Here is a 19,287-nt window from a genome sequence, read left to right as displayed (position 1 = left end):
CGTATGAACCTTTTCTTTTACATGTCTGGACACGGAAGGCAGAGACCAGCGATGTTGTGCTCCTCACTTCACTTAGCTGAATGGCGTGTGAAGGCAAAACGCTGCATGTCTGTCTTTGAAACCAAAGTGATTATTATGGGTCAGGCACACATAGGATGAAAAAGATCCAGGCCCTAGGACCCCACATACTGGAAAACCAGAGAGTATAACCTGCTTTATCTTGGCCATTTAGTGAGTGATAACCAAACGCCACACACCGTGCTTCAAATTTCACATGAATTATCTGATTGGATTCTTGCCATGACACTACAAGGCAGGCACTGCTGTCCCCATTTCACAGATGAAGAAACTGAGGCTTAGAAAAGACCATCAGTCATGGTGACACAACTAGCCAATGGGAGAATCTGGGGATAAAAGTCTGCCTGGTTTCAAGCCTTTGCTATCCTACCTCCCAAATAAATACATATTTTTATTCATTTAGGTAATCCCCACCTTGGAGCAGAACACACTTAAGGTGGTGATATAAGGAAAAGTAGAAAAGCTGAATTAGAAAGGGCTTGGGGGATTAGGGAGGGTTTATGAGAGAGAGGAAAAGTTATGGCTTGGCTGCCACTGAGCCCCCTGGGGACAGGAGACATGCTGTGGAAGAGAAAGAATGACATACTTTCCTGCGGCTCGGTGGAAAGCCAGCGTCAGCAGCTTTAAAACACACATGGAACCCAGTGTCGCCCATGAAAACGTACTCTGTGAAAAAGAGCACTGCAATTTCCCAGCATTTGTTTATACATTGTGGGAGTGTCTGGATTCTTTCTGAGGGAAGGTGGTGGGGGGCGGGGGGGGGTGTGGGGAGCCAATTACAAAGAGAAAGAAATTTTAAAAAATATATGGGGGGAAAAAATTAAGCATACTTGCCTAAAAGTAGAAACCTATTTGCCCAAAAGGGTGTGGGGGTGGGGGATGAAATGCAAAAAAGAAACCCAGAAAGAAAAAATCCTCGAGCCCCTCACAACCCTCCCACCTGAATTCTTAGACCATTCTCTCCTCCCAGGATGAGCAGTTGACATTTCCACAACCCAAGCTTTGTTACATACCAAAGAAATGCCTTTCAGGAGAAAAGAAATGTTGGGGAAACATTCCCATTCACAGTCTCTCGAGGACACCAAGCGTTTGCCTCAAGATCTCGATGAGGACACTGATGTACAGAGCACAATGCCACAGCCCACTCGGCAGCCAGAGACACAAATGCGGCTTGCTATACCAGAAACCCAATGTTGGATTTGCTCTGTTCATTTATACATTTACTGAGCATGTTCCACTGTGAAGAAAGAGGCAAACACGAATGCCCCATGCTCCTTGTTCAGCTTACAAGGAACTGGATTACCAGGCAGAATGTACTTACCGATAAGACAGGTACAAACAACAACGTTCCAAATGCGGGAACATTCCGATGGGGAAAGAGCTCCGAGACTTTTTGGGAGACACGGTACTTAGGACATTAGACTCCAAAGGGTACAGAGAAATGACAGATCAAGACAAGGGGCTTCGAGAGAGTGGATGCACACCAAGAAAGAGCAGAGAGTCAACACGGAGCCCAGGCAGGAGGTGAAACTAAAAATTCTCAGTCATTCATTCAAGTAGATTTGAAACTTGAACCCAGTACCTCCTAGGGGGCTAGACACTGCTGCACATGCTTAGGATACAGCACCACGGACAAAACAAACATCCCGGTCTCATGGAGCTTATGTTCTAGCTGAGGGAAGATGGACAAGGGACAGGAAAAATAAGTAAACTAAGAGGTGTAAAGACTACGAAGAAAAACCAAGCACGGGGGAGGACATGGGGTGTTCAGGAAGGCCGAAGGGTGGTTGCTACTGGTTGGTCTAAGAACACAGATAGTCTTGAGGAAGAGGTGAGGTGTTTGAACTTGATTTGCCACGCACTGAAGAAGCGAGGGAGCTTTTCCGAGAAAATGCTTGTAAAAGGCTGGGGTTAAAAGTCAATGGCCGGTGGAAGTTGGCTACTGGTGGTAGCAGTTAATCCGAGGTGAAGCTGAAGATACAGAATTTGCAGCAGCACATGGGGTCATCGGACACAACATGGGAAGCAGAGAAGCACACAGCAGAGGTACCAAGGAAGAGACTGGAAGGTGCATTTCACTGCACGCTAATCTCGCTAGATCCTTCCCAAGAGGGTCCTACCGGGAAAGAAATTAGGGAATGAGGCATGCAACAGCCCAATCCCACCTGGCAGTGTATTAAATGTTCTGGGCTGTCCTGTGGTTACACCAACAAAGAGAACCATATTTAGGTCTGTCTAAATCGGCATATTGCATTGTTTTCCTGACCAATTCACTTTTTAGGGGCCGAGGGGAGGCAGAATACCTAGGAAAACCTGGCAGGATAAGCTTTGTGAAATGATGATCAAGAGGGAAAGTAATAAAACCTTATACCTTGGAAGCAGAGGATAGATTTCCAAAAGAGATGGACAGGCCAGGGTGACCAGCCAGGGTGACCACTTGACTGGGAATGGAGGGGTGTGTGGGGAGAGGACAGGGGAGGAGCTGTGAGAGTCAGAGAGGACAGGACGCCAAGATGCCACTATCGGAATCCTCAAGAACATCTCCATCAAGAGGCAAGCCATCTTCTGGGAAGGTACAATGAATGCTAAGTCACTTCTCAGAAAGCCTCCCATCTGACAGCAATAAAAACAAGGAATTAAGAAAGGGATAATCTTCCATTTATAAAAAGAGAGAGAAGTTAGGGCTGTTGACAGGCAGCACGCTGGGTCAGCCCCATGCTCAATCCAGAGAGGACAGGAAAGGATGGTGAATGTTGAAGCAGCAAGAAAAGGAGAAAGTGTGGTTTCGAGTTAAGCCTCATTTAATCAGGCCAGGAATGGAAAGAACATCTTATATCATTAATCTTGAAAGCCTACCTCGTCCACTCCCGCAGATGTGTATGACTCAAGCATCTCTTTCCTCTGGCTGTTGGGCAGTTTGTCTGTATTTACTAAACTGCCTTCCAGCCCTTAGACAGCCATAAGTTCTCACAAACAAAGACCTAGGACGCTCTTTACATTTATTGCCCAAGTTGGCTTAGGGCGCCGACCCACATGGGCCCGGACAACAACGTCACCTCCTTACTCAGAAAGCTCATTTGTAAATTAATCACTTGTAAGTCCACAGTAAGAAAACACACACACAAAAATTTAGACCCAACATAAACTTCTTTTCTGATTCCACTACTCAGGAAAGTGCACTGAGAAAGCAGATGACTTACGCATGTTAGAATTTCAAATCCCCTATTAAATCGTCCTGTGCAATTTATCTCATTGTTCGACATACGTACAATTTACTTGCTGGCTCATAAATGGCATCAGTTCTGTGAGGTCAGGACAGTGCTGAGGCAGATGTATCTGTTTAAACAGCCTTGTGGTCCTGAATCGAAGTGAGTTTCAAGTCACTCATATTATCATTATTTTAAAAGAACAACACGCCTGAATAGTATTTTGACGCAGAGGCACTTAGGAGACGAATGCTGTTGAACAGTAGGGTGGGGGACGACCCAACCTGCAGATTCTGATTCGGGAGGTCTGAGGGGAGGCCTGGGATCCCACGTTTCTAACCTGCTCCCTGGCCATGTCCATGCAGCTGGTACATACCCCACTCTACCCCCATTTCTTAGTGAGGTATCAAATGAAGTGGCAAAGACACAGGGTAACAGATGAAGTGGTTTGTTTACTGAGCACATCCATGTGACGGACGCTGCTGTGGGACATTATCAGCATCCATCACTTGGTTCTCACAGCAACCGTCTGAGATGGTGGGACACAGTTCTGCAGAAGAAGGGGCTGAGGCCAGAAAGGCTCCTGACTTACCCAAGGTCAGCCAGTGAGGAAGTGTCCAAGCAACTTTAAACCTGGGCAGTCTGCCTCTAGAGCCCACTCTTCCAGCCATAGCTCCGACTGCCTCTCCGGGTGACAACCTCAAGGACCCCACAGTCCTCAGGATGCACCAGTCACAGACTTTGTCTCAGGCATGTGTTTGGCACCACAGACTGTGTGGTAATAATCCCACCTGCTTCCGTAGGGAAGACAGCCTCTATTTCTTTTCAAACAAAAGCTGTATACTGTTATTAGATAACTGTCCTCCCAAGTTCTTACCTCAACCTGAGAATGCCACAGTGTAATTTACTGAATTGAGAGAAAAGTGTTTATGGATCCTCCAACATACAGAGGCAAGGAAAAAGAAAAAACAAACCCACAATGTCCGATATTATATTTCAGTGGAACAGCTCAATTTATTTGTTTTTTATATGTTTTAAGTCCTCTTCTTGGATATAGTATTTTATCAGAGGAAAAATGGGTGCTGTGAGTCTCTCTTTTATACTGACATGTCTGAATACTGATTTCAAATACACTCACACAGAGGGCTTGGAGAGAAGTCCAGATTGGGTCCTGGGCAAGGACCTCTGTGATCACCTAACAAGGCTTTGACAAATGAGCTTGCTAATGGGACCATCCAGCAACTGGAGAAGAATTGCTTATTCTTTCTACAAGCATTGTAAAAATTCTCCTCTTTTTAAGGACAGAAGATAAGTCAGTGGTACAGACATTACTTTTTAAATAAATCTAAAGTTAGTTTTACACCCTTTCCTGCCAAGATCCATTTCATTAAGTGCAAAAATAGGTTCCTTCTCATGGCCCAGAAAGCCTACCATAAGGGTAAACAGGATAAGCTGAATTTCCCTAAAAATTTGTTTTCAAAAATATCACGACACTCTAGCTTAGACATCTCATTTCCTCGTGATAAGAAAGTAATCCCTTCTTCTCCCTCTCCCTGCTCTGGTTGCCGGCCAACATTTCAAACAGAATCAAACCAAGGAACCGAAAGACACAGCGCACCCAGGTCTAATCCTCCCATGAACTGACCCGCCATAGCTCACAGCGATGTGATCCTGAAGCAGATGCACAATTTCGAAGAAGTGTCAGGTGTGTCAGACAGTGAAGTGTGACCTCTCCCAGTTGGTTCTGCCCACTGCACCTCTCACTGGCTGAAGAGGTCCAAAACAGGCTTCTCCCTGTCTTTAGAAAGACTACGAGTTCTCTGATAAAAGGTATTTAAGGTCCTTCATGGTTTTTAGTCCCATTCTCCTTATCTCCTGATGGCAGAAATGACTGACCGGCCCCCCCTTTGTTCCCTCAGCGGCAGGTCCTGCACGCCACCCAGTCAGAAGCTACGTCATCGCCCCTCCTTGCAGCTGAGGGTGGCCATACATCCAAACTCGGGGGGAGGCCCACAGGCAACCACACCTCACGAAAAGGAGGCTGCCTTCCTTCCACTTCCCCCTGGCCAGTGGTAGTAGTGGCACGCCAACTGTGACCACCCCAGGAGATGATGGAGACCCAGGACAAAAGAGATGGATGTCCCAGGAAGACATCTTGAAGCAGAGCCAACTACCCTTTCTAAATACCCAGCTACACCTAGACTGGCAGGTGAAAAAGAAACTTGATGTAACTGCCACTGTTTGTTTGCTTTTTTTTTTTTTTAATCTCTTTGTTATAATAGCTTAGCTTCTTACACAACAAATTCACTATCCCGGATTCCTGCCCCAACAAAGATGGAATCTGCCAACGCTTCTCCACATCCCCTCCCATCTGCATGTCTGTGTCTTTTGGAGTACCTGCCCATTATGGGGTGTCCTCTTTCAGACTAAATGTGTTCACTCTCTAAGGTCCAAGCGTTAACATGATCCCCGTTCCTCAGAAATTCTGTTGCCCCGATATGGATGGAACTAGAGGGTATTATGCTGAGCAAAATAAGTCAATCAGAGAAAGACAATTATCATATGATCTCTCCGATAGGAGGAATTTGAGAGGCAGGGCGGGGGCTCGTGGGGGGCAGGGAGGGGGAAAAATGAAACAAGATGAGATCGGGAGGGAGACAAACCATAAGAGACTCTTAATCTCAGGAAACAAACTGAGGGTTGCTGGGGGATGCAGGAGAGGGACAAGGTTGCTGGGTGATGGACATTAGGGAGGGTATGTGCTATGGTGAGTGCTGTGAATTGTGAAAGACTGATGGTTCACAGACCTGTACCCCTGAGGCAAATAATACATTACATGTTAATTAAAAAAAAAAAAGAAAGAAAGAAAGAAATTCTGTTGCCCTTTTAATCTGAAACTTCGGCTCACTGGAAAGAACTCTGTCTCGTGAGTATATTCCTTCATGTCTTTAAGGGAGGGCAAAGCAGCATACCAATAAAGTCTAAGATGCTGCATTGCCCCTCTCATGAAGACTTGAAGGAATATATCCTTAAACTGTAGTTGTCATGAAGAGACAAAACACAGGCTCAAATACCTAGCACAATGAAGACCCTCAAACAATTTTGCTCGTTCCTTTCATTTCCGGACACAAGGAGCTATCCATGTTCTTTATTTCCCCCCAAAACTTTGTTATAGAACAGGACATATACCAAGGATTTTAATAAATACTTTAATCACAAAAATACCCAAGTGTTTTTTTTTTTAAAGGCTTTTTTTGATACAAGCAAATACGATGCTGACCATATGCATAGAAGGCAAGCTTCTGTCTTTCACACTTTAAAAAAAAAAAAAACACATGCTGGGGCACCTGGGTGGTTCAGTGGGTTAAACCTCTGCCTTTGGCTCAGGTCATAATCTCAGGGTCCTGGGATCAAGCCCCGCATTGGGCTCTCTGCTCAGCGGGGAGCCTGCTTCCCCCCCTTTCTCTGCCTACTTGTGATTTCTCTGTCAAATAAATAAATTAAAACAAAAACAAAAACAAAAACAAAACATGCTATCAGGGCCCTTCGGTGGCTCAGTCAGTTAAGCGTCCTACTCTCAGTTACAGTTCAGATCATGATATCAGGGTCGTGAGATGGGAGCCCTGGGTCGGGCTCTGAACTCTGCGTGGATTTGGCTTGAGATTCTCTCTCTCCCTCTGCCCGTCCTGCTCATGTCCTCTGTCTCACTCAAATAAATAAATAAATCTTTAAGGGAAAAAAATGCTATCTTTTGTTAGATCTTGACTCCTCTCCTCAGACCTGGATTCTCTAGGAGTTCAAGTGACTTGAACACAAGCCTTCCAGGAGCCATGGGGGTACCTACGAGCTGTGGTTTGCTTCAGGGATTGGCTGTAAGGAATATGAGACTCTCTCTGTATGGCATGCCAGTGGTTGGACCACCTCTCAACTCATTCCCAGACAGACAAGGTAGACGGACACCAAGCTCACTTCTTCCCCAGCTCACAAGAGAAACTCTCTTCAATCTGGGAACGGCCCAGCTCTTAGAACGTACCTCGACACACTGCAGAAACCCTGGCCAAGCGAGGTGTCTCAATTTAGGATTACAAAATAGCCAGTAAACTGGCCAGTAAACACGTGCTTTCGGCCGGCCACAAAGGAGACTGGCATGTCCTCAGTGCCACTTCAGTAGACAGAGCTGCCAGGGACATCACAGCATGGGGAAAGGTTACAACAAGTGTCCTCTCTCCGTCCCTGCTTGCATCTGGATCGACTCAAGGCAGTAATTATTTCAAGAAATATTTACTGGGGTGCCTGGGTGGCTCAGTGGGTTAAGCCGCTGCCTTCGGCTCAGGTCATGATCTCAGGGTCCTGGGTTCGAGTCCCGCATCGGGCTCTCTGCTCAGCAGGGAGCCTGCTTCCCTCTCTCTCTCTCTCTCTCTGCCTGCCTCTCCATCTACTTGTGATCTCTCTCTGTCAAATAAATAAATAAAATCTTTAAAAAAAAAAAGAAAGAAAGAAATATTTACTGAATTTCTACTACAGGCAAACTGCAGAGGATACAATAAGAAATAAGACAAAGACTTGAGGTTTTTAAATTCTATGAAAGGCAGAAGTAAACAGGTCGTTTCAATATAATCTCAGAAACAGGTTAAAGAAGTGTAAGAATTTGGGGAGTAGCTGAGACGAGCACAGAATGGTCAGCAGGGGAAAACCTGTTTCCCAGGGGCAGCAGGGATGAAAGGAATGCCCACGGGACTCCAGGGAGGTGTTGAGCCACCGCTTTTTCTGCCCCTTACCTAGCAAAAGAAAGGCTTTCCTTTTTCAGGAGCACTGCCAGGGCAGCCAAAAGTACAAGGGGCACAAATCGCCCGTGATGTTAATGAAATACTCTGTAAATGCCAAATGGGCAGAATGCAAAGCTTCCCTCTGCTCAAGAGATCTTGATGTCTGCTTCCACAGCGCATCAGATTAATCCCTTTCACCATCCAAATCAATAAGAGCTGAGACAAGAGACACGCGGGGGAAGCATCCGTTTCTGCAGTCAGGAAACCAAAATTAGACCAATTATATTGTTCAAGAGCCTAGATTTCATGGTGAGAGGCACCATATGAATAAACCGATGATTGATAGATACATCTAACACAAGCCCTGAGCAAAGCGGTGAGGAGGTAAAGAGGTTCTCTTGTTCGGGAATAGCTTTTGCTTTTATTCCTGGTGGGGACTCAGATCTTATTCACATGCTACTCCCATCCTATTCTGCTTTGAACCTCCTCTGTCACTGGGAAAAGACATATATGGAATTTCAGAGCTAAAATCTTCGAGATCCTCTAGCTAGTTGCTCACTTTATGCCTTGCCCTGCTGGTTAGTGATGAAATCACAATCGGAACTCAAGTCCTGAACTCAACTGAGGGCGCGTTCCACTAATCTCTGGTGAGCCTAGAACCTGTGCTAGACAAGTGCTTATTTGGGGAAGATTATGATTTGCTTAGAGACCTTTTTCCTACAATATTCCTCTCTTTCTGAGAATCTATGTCAGCAAACATAGCTATCGGGGCAAAAGCTGTAGCTGTTTAAAGTTTTCAGCCTGGCTTGCTACAGGGATGACGGCCAAGGCACAAATGTGCAAAGAGAAAAAGAAGTCACTGTCATCAGAAGAGGGTTTTGCCCAAGTACACAGTATATGTGCATGTGAGGGTATGTGCTTATATGTGCCTCTGCATGTTTTGACGTGTGTGTGTGTGTGTCTGTGTGTGTAAGTATGAGTGGTGCATACGTACATATGTGTGTCTGAGTTGTGAATATGTGTGTACATGTTTGTGAAGGTCCTGCTTGTGGCTGTGTGTACATATCTTTGTCCATTATGGCTGCTATAACAGAATACCACAGACTGGGTAGCTTATAAACAACAGAAATTTATATTTCACCATTCTGGAGGCTGGGAAGTCCAAGATCAAGCTTGCCAGCAGATTGCATGTCTGGTGAGAACTGGTTTGTAGGCAGCTGGCCTGTTGCTGTGCCCGACATGGTGGGTGAGGCTAGAGAGCTCTTCTGTAAGAGCATAATGCCATTCATGAGGGCTCCATGCTCATGATCTAACCAACTTCCAAAGTTACCCCTCCCACCTTCCCTCACACTGGGTGTTAGGATTTAACATGGATTTGGGGAGGGGCACAAACATCCAGTCTCTAGTAGTATCACATACATGTGTACATGTTTTTGTGGCTGTGATTATGTGTATACGTGGGTATATATTTACACATTTTTAAATTCTACCTTGTATTTATGGGGTGTGGGGGAAGGAAGAGAATAGCAGAATCTCTAAAAAGGGCTTTTAACTGCCTTTACAAAGCTATGCATGTGCTCCCTAGCGAGTTACTGGGGGTTCCCTGGCAGCCCTTTTTAATGTTCGGTGGACAGAAAAAGTCACTGTACTACGGTTCTAAAGAGTATATATCAGAAGCTATAGCACAACAAGTCAAAAAATGCTCAGGAGATTTCCCTTCTCTCCATATCAGACAGAAATCGTGCAAATCCTTGGTGAGGTGAGCACTGGAATTCTATGTGGAAGGCTGTTTGTATCTGCGCATAATGACTGGCTGGGGAGGTGTTTAGAAGAGCATTAGAATAACAAGCATCCAGGCATCAACTCTGGCCATGGCTAAGGCTGCCTCCTTTAAACACTGGCCTGGAATCACGCATTGGGAAGAAACTTGCAGGACCCATCATCGCAAGGACACATCATTGCTGTCCCACCCCGCTAATGCACTAACGGATTCAATGTGCATGTCTTTCTAAGGGCCAGACACCTCCCCCTTACAATCCCTCCTGAAAATGATGTTACCTTTTCTTATGTTTAAAAAAAAGGGTGGCATTTTTTCAGTTAGCTTTTTTTGACATTCTGAGACGGTGACCTTCTTCATTAGACTGTAAGATCTTTGAAAACAAAGACCATGCATTTTTTTTTTCTCCATATCCCCAAGACCTGACATGATGCATGGTACACATTTAAGTGAATGGGGATACTTCCTAACATATGTCTGAGGAGCATAGGGACCGAAGTTTGACCACAGAAGAATGAAGATTTTTTCTTAAAATGATGCAACGGCATGCAGCTCTCCTAAGTCACTTAGCTATAGGCTAGTACACCGAGTTCCATGCCAATAACTTCACAAGGAGGGTCTGGGAAGACTTCCTCGGGACACCAGTGAATTCAGAGTCACAAGCAGCTGAAAGCAAGAAGAGTATATTTAAATAGACATTTCCTGCTGAACCAGACAAGCATTTGGCTTTGGTTACAGGACTAAATCGCTTAGAAGGATCTCTAGCCTAGAGAATCACCACCTTGAAACCTGCAGCAACCCACATTTTCTCTTGGCCCAGCCATGGCCTCCACTTAATGAGAGAGGGAGCCCGTAATGCCTTTGGCTCAAATACTGAAGATTACCCATAAAGGATTATTAAATCAAAATCTTCTGAGCTCATAGAAGTGCGGGCGTGGAAGGGATTCTCCTTTACTGGAAGTTTCTACTTTAAACAAAATGTCCTGAACTTTCACTGCAATTGTTTGGATTCTACCTGAATCCATTTCGTACTTTTTGACCATCAATACGTGAATCACCTGCCTCCTAGAAATGTGTTTCTGCCAACACATGTCAGCTGGGGAGCATGTTTAGTGACAGCAAGTTAAAGAAAGTCTTCTCACGCACATGCAACTGGCCACTGGACCCTGAGAACTCTCCCAGACCTCTGGTCTGTAAAGCAGCAAACGACCGCCAAACGACCCTAAAAAGGGGATAGGAATCTCCACAAACACTCCAGCTTCCCAGACAGACATCACCTGATAGAAAGGACCTACTCTGCAATTTTCCGCCAGGTAGTCGGATGGCCTGGCAGTGATCTCCCCTCTGCAGGAACGGGCAGGCTAGCAGCACAGAAGGCAGAGGGGACAGGCTCCCTGGCAGGCAAACCTCACAGGCAGCCCTTCCTCTATCTTGTCAGTTGTACCATCTCGACCAAGGTACCAGACCAGTCTGAGTTTTGGTTTGCTCATTAAAAAAAAAAAAAAAGTAAGCTAAAAATATCAACCTCATGAACTCTTGTAAAGATTAAGGGAGATGCTGTTGTTCAAGCCCCCAGAGCTGACTCTGACACTGGATAAATGGTGGCTAGGATGATTATGAGCATGTGGGTGAGAACTGCCATTTCTGAGGCCTAAAGAGTCAGCACAGTTGGGGGGAAAAAAATCTCACCAAAGGGTTAGTGACAGAGTCTGCAATTCCAAACCAAGGGAGTGAAAAGACAAACCTCCCAAATATTTCAAACCTTTTCTAAATACCAATAAAAAAGCTCCCAGAATTGGTAGGCCCAAAAGAGGTCACAGGATTTTGGAGTCAAACGCCTTCCCAGCTCTGATACTTAACCAGCTGAAAGCTATTCATTACCCCCCATCTTCTGGGTCCTCTTCATCTAAAAGAAATACTTCATGTACGTCTGTGCGCGCGCGCGCACACACACACACACTTTGGTGACTAGCCCCCTGGAAGATTTTTTTCTCCCCTGTAAAAACCAAGTAGATAAAAGTAGATCAGAAGATACTGCTTAATAAGATTAAAATTGAGTTTGTCAAAGATGACTAGATAATATACTATAGACTGCAAATTTAGCACTAATTTCAAAGCCCTCACACATTAGCAAGTCCTATAAATTCATTTATTTGTAAACTGTTCATCAAGGAACAAAGAGTCTATTGACAGCAAAGCTATTTTGGAGAAAGTTTGCCTCCCAACAGAAATAAATGCATTTAAAACGGCTATTGACCAGGCTCCCGGCATTTAGTAAACCTGAATTTGAATTCGAGAACTGCATTTATAAATGGCCTGTAGCTGTCTCTTTTTATTAGCTATTTACAATGAAGGATATAAACTTCTAAAATAGAGCACCTGGGTTAAAAATTCTACCATGAGCCTGGTAGGGGCAGGCTGGGCTGCTTCTCAGCCCTGTGCAATGGATTCCAGAAGATTGCACATGAGCAAGCACAAAGGCCTGACCTCAAAAGGGCCCCCATCCTGAGCCAAAGTCTTTAACAGAGCCAGGGCAGAAAGCCTGGAGTGTGCAATCAAATCACAGAGTCAGGGGTACAATTTGGACAGAGCCAAGCCGTTCAAGAGCACTGCTGTGGGGCCCCTCTGCCACAACCCAGCTTGGGACATATGTAACACCTGGAATCAATCATGTGCGCCCAATATTACAGCAGAGCCCCCACGCATAAGAAGCTACACAGGGAAGGCAAGCAGAATGTTTCACCTCATGGCTGTGTCCCGCGTTGTGTCTGGGAGGCAGAAACCCCTGGAAAGGCGGAGTTCTGCCCCAGTTGGCAGATGTCCCTACCCAGGATGTTCTCACCTGACAGTCCGTTCACATCACGCTATAATGAGAAGGGATATTTGATGGCCAGTAGAATGCAAAGTCAAAGAACATAGGTTTTTGAAGTCAGCCCCACGCTGGATGAATTTTGACTCTGGCTCTTCTTAGCTCTATAATCCAGGCAAGTGACTAAAAACTTTCAGAGCTTTCATTCCCCCAACTGCAGAAAAAGGGAGAGTACTGTCCACCTCACCACAGTGCTGTAGGAAAGGAGCTAACTGATGTAGAAACACCCAGTTCATTTCTGTCGTATCGGTAGATACTCGATATTTCATTCATTCTTAAAACAAGCCGTGGGACCATATGCAAAATCCACGGCTTTGTGTGACTGAACAGACAAACACAAAAAAAACAGAGTAAAAGGAAACATATTAGAATCTTCGCCAACCGACTTTTCTGTGGAGTTTTTTTTTTCTGCTTTTCAAAATTGTTTTAGGAAGAAAATATTGCTTTTCTAATAGCAACATTTTATAGTTTTTGTAAAAGGTTTAAAACCGTTTCGGAAAGAGACAGTTTGTCTGAAGATGGGTGGTTTCTACGACACAGAAACAAACTAGCACATTCTCTGAGCAGCTGATGAGTGTTGGGCCCACAGCAAGCGTCCAGTCGCCACGCGTCCCAGGGGACACAAACAGGAGTCAAGGGATACTCTGAGGAGGCTGAATGGGACTCAGGGTCCCTGGGTGTATGCACAAACGGGAAGCGCCGCAGCTAGCAGGCCTCCCGGGATATGGACAGTCCGTACCCTCTGCACAGCCTTCTGGAGCCACCTTAGAACAGGGCTCTTCTCAACACAAGTACTGGAAGCCATTCAACAAACTGCAGCCCAGGCACTGGCCTTGGGACCTCTGGAGCTTCTTAGGTATGTGGAACTCCCGGTGGCCACAACACGCACACGTGCTGAGTGAGGCTGTGGCAGCAGGGGACCATACCCAGGGGCGGGTCTTTAAGATTCTGGACACATGAGCTGCCTGAAGCCGCTGCCCGATATGCACTGTTGCTTCTCCCTCCTATTGAGCTCTGGTACAGACTGAATGTCTCACCATCAAAGCAATTATTGGACCTGGAGGCCTCAGGGGACCATCCTTACCTGGGTTCTCATGAATGCCGCTCATAAAACCGGACAAGCCCAGCAGAGTTCCATCGTCACATGGAAATGGTATATATAAGACCGAGCCAGGCCAGGACCCCAGGGGAGCAGTGGACTCCGTGAGCAGGTGGTAAACCTGCCAGAGGGAGAAGCATCCTGTAGAGGTCTCCCAGCCACTGGGGGACCACTGCTTGAAGAGGTTCTGGTTGAAAGCCTTTACCAATGGTTCCACAAAACTAAAAGCTGGAGTAGTCCACTGGGCTGCCATGGTGTCCACCACATGGATGGCCCCCATTTTTTGGAAACCTGAAGAGGATGCTTTATCCAACGGACTGCAGGCAGTGGTGATGGCTGTGCAAACCGCCCCCACCCAACACATCTCACTAAATCTTCCCTGATGCCTGGGCTATGACAACTGGTCTAGCCATTTGGGTAGGAGACTGGCAACTAAAGATTATTAGGGTATCTTCTGTCTGGGGCCAAGGACAACAGCAACAGCCTGCCACATGGAATGACTAAATCTTTGTCACTCGTGTGGATGCCCATAGCAAAGGACCTTTCAAACAAGAACATGACTGGAACTCCTGAGCCAACAAGCTACAATGGTAGCCTGCTGGGTGCATAAGCAAACCAGTCATAGCAGCCCACCTGAAATGCAGAAATGAGCCAGATCCATGAGAGTAATCCTCAAAGATGCAAAAGTCAAGATGCAGTGCAATCTTGTGATTCCTGTCAAGCAGTACCACGAAGAGAATCAGCACACGTATGCAGGGCCTCCTGTAGGCGAGGGTTTGGCAGGTTAATCACACTGGGCCTCTAATACCCAGCTGTGGATTCCTCTGGTGACTCACAGCCATTGACACCTATTCTGGAGACGGAACTGCTATCCTCATATGGCACACACATGTCACCACCACCCCAGTCACACTGAAGAAAAATCACTGCCACATGCTCAGACGCCATACTGGCCTTCCATCAGGTAAAGGGGTCACTGAAAGGCATGATACCAGAATTCCCCTGGTAGTGTCAGGAACTTCCAAGTCCCTTGCACTGGTGGGTGATATTATAGGACATGCAAAGTTTGTACAGGATATAACCTCTTTGTCTGGATTGAATGATGGGGCTGAAAGCCTTGGGTCAGACAGCTAGAACAATGGTTTCCTGAGGAGGCACTGGCCCCAGTCTTAGGAGGGACTAGATGGACTAGATGGACTAGATGGCCATCCTTGGATACAGTTCACCTCAAATGACACAGGAACATCTCCTGCCTCAGGATGTAAGGGTAAGTGAGGAGAGGGGACACTGATCTCTATCTCCCCTCCCTAGACCCATAGTGATGTCTGGACTGATAACGCCCTCACCAAAATCAGCACTGCTGTAGCAAAGAGAGATGCCCAGAAACAAAACTGGATCTGGCACCCAAAGCAGAGATCCCTTTTACCTCAGACTCCCATCTTGGTGGCCCGGCTAATCCATAAAGACACAGGATTTCCTCAGGCCATCAAGGGACCCACCCATCGAGTGACCCCACTGATACAAGTTAAGGTGCAAGATCATTCCAATGTCCTCTGCTTTAATGTCACCTATAATGTGATGGTACATTTTTCTCTTTAAGCCACAAGAAGACAACAACAAGCAGAAACAAGCGTTAACTGGATCAGTCAATGACACAACCAGAACACCCTGATGGAGGTCAGTTATTCTCTTCTAGAATACATTTCCCTGCGGACCTTAACAGGTGAGGGAACGCCTTTCCCCTAGAGAAGAGCCTTGCTGCCACAGGGTCCGAGGATCCACTGTCCACAACAATAACTGCGTGGAGGGCTGAAATGTCGCCACCCTGCTGGCTCGTCACAGGGCAGCAGGCGACACACTTCCGAAGGGGCAGGCCAACAACTGGTTCCATTTGACTGTCCAAGTTTGACTACCAGAATAGCGTACAGGCTGCAGAAAAGATAATACACAAGCTACACAAGCTGGTGATGGGTAACTGGACCCTCCTTCATGACCTTCCAGCAATCAGGATAGAGCCTGTCATGGCCAAGAACTCTGGCTGTGTGGACATCCACAATTTGGGGAAGGTCAAGACAGAACTGAGAAAATCCACACACTATAATCAGCAAACTGCCAGTCCCCATTAACACTCATTCTTTGACCTTTTCAGCTGGCTACACCCTGATACCTGGGGCTCCTGGCTGACAGGCATAGCCCAGAGAGGTCTGAGGTCTGGTCCTCCTCCTTAGAAGGGGCTGTTAGTGGCCGTGACCACATGCTGTCCAGCGGGCTGGGGAGGCTCGGATCACACCCAGACCACACAGAATAGCCCTCCATCTCCATATTCAGGGTAGCCACCGGTCCTATCCAGTGTAACATGCTTGGCTTATTTGTTCATTTCTCTTGGCATCAGTGAGAGTGGAGGGTGGATGACTAAGGAAGCATCCCAGGACAACCTGTGGGTGCTCTGAGCCTAGACCATCCCTTTAGATGAAGGCCAGGTGCTGAGCTGTCACTTGGCTCCAGATTCTTCTTCCTTATTAGGAGGATTTGTTCCCTCTTCTGGATAGGCAGCAAATGTCCTTGTATTGCATTAAATGTGTGTTATAGGGCACCTGGCCAGATCCACTAGTATATCTGGCCCCCCACACCCCTGCCTTCTCCTCAGGGAGCAAATGGGGTCTTTGCCAACAGAACAGTATGTGCAGTCCAGGCCCCCGGTGCTGGCCATCGGGAGGGACACTGACCATGGGAGACCAGCCCACACCACAGACTCTGATCTTGCTGCTCACTTCTCCTTTCTGGGTAAAGAGCTCTTCCGATGAGCACTGTGTGTTGACCTGGAGTCCACAAGTTGGCACTGTTACGCTCTTGACCATCCTTCGTGCAGTGGTAATCCTGGCCCGGGACTGTTAACCAGATCTTCCTGCTGTACACATAACATCATGTCAGGTAGCCATAAATGCTTCATAGACACAGAAAGCAGGGTACGAAAAAGAGAGACATGGGCAGATTAACAGAAGAGGAAGCTGAGTCATGTAGAGCCTTTAAGATGACGTCAAATTGTTAAATGTGCTCTAATGTGATGAGTACAGTCGGGGGGCGGGGTGTGCGCACAGTCACCTACTTTGCATGGACAGTCTTCAGGCACACCTTCCAGGGTTCCTAGCACCCATGGGAGGCTGCCTCCCTAATGAGCAGTCGGCTAGTCCATCATCAGACGATGGACACCACTGACCAATGTTATCAGGTGTCTTTGCAGAATCTTTACTCCAACCTTTTGTGCTACTGGAAATAGAAATTCCTTCCTCAACATCATGGTGAGGAATAAATGAGAAAATCCATGTAAAATGTTTAAAAGAGTGCATGTCATAATCATGTAATAAATTATTATTTCACTGCACAATAAAATATAAGAATAGAAAAGCCCACTTAACACACAAAGTTTATTGTAGTAAATAAAGACAGAGCCTTGACTTTATTTCCATTTCAGATTTGCGATAAAGTCTACACTCTGAGTAACGTAGTTCTTGCCATAATCCTTTAGTTACTGTCTTAGCTCAGGCTGCTGTAACAAAAATACCGTAGACCAGGTGATTTAAACAAGAATTTATTTCTCACATTTCTGGAGGTTGGGAAGTCCACGATCAAGGCGCTGGCAGATCCGTCATCTGACTTTGGAGAGAGCCACCTTCAGGATGTATCCTCACATGGTCAAGACAGAGAGATGAGACAAAGAGAGAGAGAGAGAAAGAGAGACAAAGAAAAAAAAAAAAGAAAGAAAAGAAAGGAAGATAGGAAGAGAGAGAAAGAGAGACAGAAGGAAAGCAAGCTCTTGCGTCTCCTGTGATAAGGATACTAATCCCAGCATAAGGTCTCCACCCTTGTGATCTAATTCCCCCCAGGCCCCGTCTCCAAAAACCATCCTGGGGATTAGGGTCAATATAGGAATTTGTGGGGGCAGGGACACAAACTTGCAGTCTGTAAGTTGCCCCTTGACTGTCCTCTGTTAACAAGAGAGTAGGAAGTTCACATTTTTCTGCCAAAGCAGATACAGTATCACTCTGCTGCCCATAAAAATATTACTAATGCCCTGGAGCCCTCATGATGGCTTTCAACATTGATTAAAAGCCCAGGCCCCACGGACAGTCACTTCTTCCCCGAAGAAGCTCTTTGGGCCTCTCCAGCATTCCTGGGCTCCTGGAACAGCAGATCCTCATTTATACACCAGCCCACATTTTTGAGGCCATGCATTTCACATAGCCCACCAAAAGGAGAATACAAAAATCTTCAAGAGGATTCCAAAAACCTATTTCATACCTCAAAACTTCCCTTTTAAAAGCATCAGTGAAGAATGGATAAACTTTGAATTTTGTTGTAATCAGTCTCTTATATGCCTCATGAGGTTTTAAGAGAACACAATCTAGTTTAAAGAAGGCATGAAGATGACATCTTTGCTAGACTCAAGAAGGCCAAGATAAGGTGTTTATCAAAGATCCTGGTCGGTGTTGTTTAGAACTCCCATTCCAATGTCCACTAGGTGCTAAGCACGTATTCATTCTTTTTTAATTCTTAACTCAGAGTGGCAAAGTACATATTATTCACTCCATGTAACAGACAAGTTAATGGAAATACAGAGTAGTGACATCATTTGCTCAGAATAACAGCCAAGCTGGGTCTCAAACCCTTGGCTCTGATTCCAAGGCCCACGCTCTTTCTTCTGTCAGATGCTGCTTCCCAGAGCAACAGTCGTCAGGGAACCATATCCTTTATGGGAGCAAGGAGATGCTCACTTGATTTAGGAAAAAATATAAATGTTTTTCATCATGAAATGTATTCACTTATGTCTATAAGAGACATTCATTCTTCACCAAAGCAGGGGAAAAATGAAAGACTTTCCCCTTATGGGCATCACTTACTAAGTTTCATGGTTAGTAATTAATGCCATTTGAAGCAGGGGCCTAAGGTTAATGAGTGAGTGAAAGAGGAGAAGGAGTGTAGGGGAAAGGCATTAAGAAGGCACTGCAGAGATGGAAGGGCATGGATAGAAAAAGTATTAAGAAAATAAAAGTGTTTTTGTGTTCTTGAAATATTAGAAGTAACTTCCTTATCAGCAAGACTCTTGAGATGGACCTCTGAAAATGTCTTTCAAGGCAAAGACATGAGGCCCTACACTACCCTACACTATTTGGGGGGTTTCTATATTAACTTACGCCTTGCAAATCCAGTAAGATTTCCAGATGGAATCCCAGGGGACCTTGCTGTCTCCAACACCAGCAGGAAGACTTACACTAACCGAATATGGCTTTTCAGCAGGACCTGCTCAGTTGGCTCCATCTGTCTAAACAGGGTTCTATCCCAGAAACTAGGACTAAAAGTAGAAGACTGGTCTGGTGGATGTCAGTGGACACTTCCGCATGGACACAAGTTGCATATCCCGATTGGTATTTATTTTTATTTATTTTTTGAAAGATTTTATTTATTTGACAGATCACAAGTAATCAGAGGCAGGC

The 19,287-nt window shown here is 45.8% G+C and overlaps 1 protein-coding gene across 1 annotated transcript in view; it reads right to left on the bottom strand.

Moving 5' to 3' along the window:
* LOC111143388 (ST6 N-acetylgalactosaminide alpha-2,6-sialyltransferase 3) overlaps positions 1–19,287 on the bottom strand; it is a 533,116-nt gene that overhangs the window by 451,529 nt on the left and 62,300 nt on the right. The gene's annotated exons all lie outside the window — the stretch shown is intronic.

This window comes from Enhydra lutris, unplaced genomic scaffold (genome assembly GCF_002288905.1).
Source record: "Enhydra lutris kenyoni isolate GAN:26980312 unplaced genomic scaffold, ASM228890v2 scaffoldscaffold9, whole genome shotgun sequence".
Classification (NCBI taxonomy): domain Eukaryota; kingdom Metazoa; phylum Chordata; class Mammalia; order Carnivora; family Mustelidae; genus Enhydra; species Enhydra lutris.
The sequence above is the reverse complement of the archived record's forward strand: the minus strand, read 5'-3'. Positions and strand labels throughout refer to the sequence as shown.